This window comes from Benincasa hispida, chromosome 4 (genome assembly GCF_027475165.1).
Source record: "Benincasa hispida cultivar pf3 chromosome 4, pf3_genome.v1.1, whole genome shotgun sequence".
In the NCBI taxonomy this organism is placed as follows: Eukaryota; Viridiplantae; Streptophyta; class Magnoliopsida; order Cucurbitales; family Cucurbitaceae; genus Benincasa; species Benincasa hispida.
The window spans coordinates 29,173,230-29,177,808 of NC_143481.1; the positions used below are offsets into that span (position 1 = coordinate 29,173,230).

The 4,579-nt window shown below is 34.1% G+C and overlaps 1 long non-coding RNA gene across 1 annotated transcript; it reads left to right on the plus strand.

Moving 5' to 3' along the window:
* The first annotated feature begins 2,117 nt into the window (after positions 1–2,117).
* Positions 2,118–4,115, plus strand: LOC150036617 (uncharacterized). The gene is made up of 2 exons (XR_016529408.1): positions 2,118–2,346; positions 2,874–4,115. It is a non-coding gene; the product is annotated as an uncharacterized LOC150036617 (long non-coding RNA).
* Positions 4,116–4,579: the final 464 nt, after the last annotated feature.

The following is a 4,579-nucleotide window of genomic DNA, read 5'->3' on the forward strand; positions in this document are numbered from 1 at the left end:
TATTGATTGAACTACATGACTTATTGACATTAACTAACTGGATTGGACTGTTTTGTCTATGATGATTGTACCGTTGACTGAGGATATATGTGAAATTTTACCTCTAAATTAAACGACTATAAAATATAACACATGAGTTATATGAAAACTGATGCATGCTAAATTATAGAGTTTCTGTTAGCTTTTCTTATCTGGGCAGGTGTACACACATGATTGTATATGTGCACACTATGACTAATTCATGTACCTTTGGGTTCATGTCTATGACTGATTTGTGGACCGTTACACACTATCACTGATTCATGTTCCTTCGGGTTCAAGTCTATGACTGATTTGTGGACCTTTGGGTTACACATTATGATTGATTCATATTCCTTCAGGTTCATGTTTATGATTGATTTGTGGACATTTGGGTTACACACTATGAAAGTAAATTTTAATATTTTAAATTTTTTTTTATGAATGTTATTTTTCGGGGACCACGAATAAAAGTTTTGTTTATTTATTATTTATTTATTTTCTAGTTTATTTGGGAAAAACTATCCTTATTGTTTTAATGCATTTTTATGGTCAAAATACTTTTATTTTAAATGTATATTTAGTTGTAACGACCCTTGTCAGAGTACTCAAAAGGTCAGGTCGTTATATAAAGGGTCTATAATATAGTGATAAAGTTGGGTACCTTATACTAGTAACACTATGAATACGACCCACTTTGTATTTGATACAAACGTAATGATCCAACGCATTCATGTAGGTGATATGCAAGTGGGTATCCTATGCAATGAGTTTGCATAAAATCGGATCGTGAAATAGTAACCACTAGATGCAACACCGTCAACTAGTTAGGTTTCTATTTCACTAGGATGACCTAGGCAACTTAGTCTTAATCCTAAGTATATTATGAACTCCTATTCACGAGGGATTGTCCTTTGATTTGTATGGGTAAGAGTGTCTAATTCACCGACTCAATAAGCCTACCATTTTGAGGACAAAACCGAGTTGGGAGGTAGGAACATAATAATACAAGATGGGATTTACACATTCTCGTCTTCAGAGTAAGTAGATGAATGTTCCCTTAAATGGTGTCTCTGGGACTTGAATAAAGGGTTTTACCCTCTCATTAGCGTGAGAGGGGTTTCTATTTATTGGTTGGATCATAAATAGGTTGTTCATTAGAGGAGCACTGGTACGTAAAAAATCAGAGGTAACTCAAAGGTAAAACGATAATTTGACCCAATTGAAGTTCCAAACATTCACGAAGGACTAGCTTGTTGTTATTGGTCTATATCCATGGACACAGAAATATCTCTATAGTGAGAAGAGTGCAGTTGTGGGTCTTTAGAGGAGTGTAACCACGATTAATGAATATTGATTAACTTGGTTAATGAGTTTTGCCAATTAATCTCATATCGTTGGAGCTTCTGATCTATAGGTCCACCAGGTCCTCTCGTTAGCTCACTATAGGATATTAAAGAGGAATGATTTAAATTATTCAAATTAATTTGAGGAAATTATATATTAATATGATTAATATATAACTGATTATGGATGTGATCTATAATTCAAATTAAGTTGGACAGAAACATTTGAATGAGATTCAAATAATTAATTCAAGTGAATTAGATTTACAAAGAATTAACTAATAAACAAAGAGGTGTTGCACATAGACATATGATGTTTATGATAAGTAAATATATATGCGTTAAATTGGATTTAATGTATAAATAGTTAGTTAATTAATGTGTTAATTAATTAAATAAGTGTTATTTAATTAATGGAAAATTATTTCAAGTGGTATAACTGTTGAAAATATTTACAAGATATAGCAAAATCTTAGAACTATCAATGATAGACGTTCTATCAGTGTCTATCAATGTCACTGATAGACACTGATAGAAGTCTATCAGTGTCTATCAACATCTATCATTGATAGTTCTAAAATTTTGTTATATTTTATAAATATTTTAGTTTACTTTTCTATATTTAAAAACAACCCTTAATTAATTGTGCACAAGGAAAAATTGGAAAAAGACTTCGAGAAGTGGGTTGACCCTTCTCTATATAATGTCTTCCTTATGGCCCTTTTGGGGCAAGCATTCATTGTGCAAATTTTTACCTATGCCACAAAAAGAAATCCTCTACTTTCCCAAAGGTTTTTCCTCCTCACGCTCTTCCAATAGTTAGATACCACCTATCCTTCTATTAGAATCCTTGAGAATAACAAGGTTATCCTTGTGGTAGTGTTCAAGATTGTTTGAGGAGACATTCGTGTTTGAGATCGTTGGAGGAGTCATTCATTGGGATATCAAGAGGATCGTTCTAGTAGCTTGGGAATCTACAAAGGTGAGAATGGTTCTTTCCTTTCTCTAAAGCATGTAATTTCACACGTTTATTCTACACATATTCTGCTTAGTATACTGATTTTGTTTATGTAAAAATTGATTTGCGGGATGCAAGGCTTTCACACTCTTCAGCTCGGGATTCGAATCCTATCAGTTTATAAGTCCGTGGTCACCGAAAAGGTCCCATCAGCTAGAGATTGACCTTGCTAGATAGAATGTAATATGATACTAAGGAGAATAAAGGAGTATTAGCCTGTAGGAAAAAAATGGATATATATGAAAAACAAAAAAAAAAAAAAAAAAGAAGAAAAAAAGGTGTTTAAAAGTGTGAAAGAAAAAACAAGGGAAAAAAATAAAAGAAAAAAGGTTTTGTATAGGTGCATGGATAGGGGTGAAAAGAGCTACCTCCATCAAAATAAGTTAGGACCCCATGAGAAAAAGAGTGGATTGAGTCCCTACAGTTGGTTGTGTGAAAGCTAGCCCTAAGTAAAAGAAATGTCATTTATGTTTTGTGTGTATAACTTACAGGTATCTTAGTTGAAGTCTTACTTTCTTGATCAGTTTTGGTTATTCAAAGGTTGGTGCCCAAGCCAAAAGTAGGGGAAAGATGGATGGAAGATGCCATAAGGTTGTCCCGAGTCTATAGAGTCCACTAAGGTTGGTTTATCACACATACACGCAAAGAAAAATAGAAAATGTTTTAAATTGCTCCTTGAATTGTAAATTTCATGTTTTTAAGTTTTGAAGCATAATATAGGACTGATGCCTGAGTTAAATTGAAATGCAAACTTTTTATTGTTTATTTTGTGCTTATGTGTTTTCTCTTACTCGAGGACTAACAAGATTTAGGTTGGAAGTGTCTGATAGCTCTCTAAAGGAGCTATTTATTCCCACTTAAAACCTGTCAGTTCCTAAGTATTTAATGCTTTATCCAGTGTTTTTAGTAGACAAAAGAGCAGAGGAGATCATCGAGACTGTTTGGATGCATTTTGAGCCAAAATGGAGCAAGAAACAACAAAAGAGGCAAAATAACCAGATTGCCCCTAGAGGGAGCATTGCTACGCTGAAGGGTAGTAGCACGATTTGGTGAGAGTGCCGCAACGCTACGAACTTTAGTGGAGAAAAGCAAGCGCACGCACAGATGATCCATCGCAGGGGGCCATAGCGCTATGCGCAACACTCAACGGTAGAACACTATTTGAATGCATTTCAAGTCAAAACGGAGAAAAAAATAGAAAAGAGAAAAAAATGACCAAATTGCCCCTAAAGGGAGCGTCGTTGCACTAGAGGATAATAGCACGCTTTGGCAAGAGCGCCATGGCACTACAAACTTTAGCGGAGAAAAGCAAAGCGCGCTTGCAGATGATCCATCGCATGGGGTCGTAGCGCTGTACGTGACACTGAACAGCAGAAGGCTAGAGCACAGCTGCGCTCTGTCGAAGCGTTGTGGCACTGCCCCGATTTTTCTATAAATGCACCCTCCTATTTAGGGTTTTGTGTGTCAGAAAGATGAAAAAAAGAGAGAGAGAGAGAAAGGTCGTCAACCAACTTAATTTTCATTATTCTTGCATTATTATTTTATGTTAGATTTTATTTTTTTTTTAATTTATATTCCATGGATCGGATCAATTTATCTCTTCTTCTTTGTCTAGAAGTCATCAAGGTTAGTTTCTCAGTTTTAGATCTTGGGATGTAAACTTATGTAACAACTTTGAGGATTGTTTCGTATTAATTTCTTTGAATGCATTTTAATTCTTTGATTTATGTTTATTGATTTGTCCAACGATCGTTCCTTTAAATGTATTTTGATTGCTAAAGAATTTTATGTTTGCATGATGTCTTTCTCTTCGTCTAGCCTAAGTCATTGAGTAGCAAAAAATTGAGTCTTTCATGCTAGGGTTTTTAAGTCTACTCTTTGATCCTAAATTATTCGATTTGATTTATTTCAAGGAAACTAAGTTAATCACTTTGGCTATCCAATTAATTAACTTAACAATAGAAATCTAGAACTTAATGCAAGTGTTAATTGGTTCTTCTTGATCGCTATTGAATTTGGTTGAATTGATTGTACTTAGTTAATTAGGGCTTCATTAGAAGTTTTAATTTAATTCAGGTCACTTGTATGATTTAGTCTTAATTAGTTGTCCGCCTTTGTAGATGCTAGTTAGGGTAATCAAACAAGTGTTGTGTTAAGCATAATCAATATGAGTTAATAAAAACAATCTAATGATAGA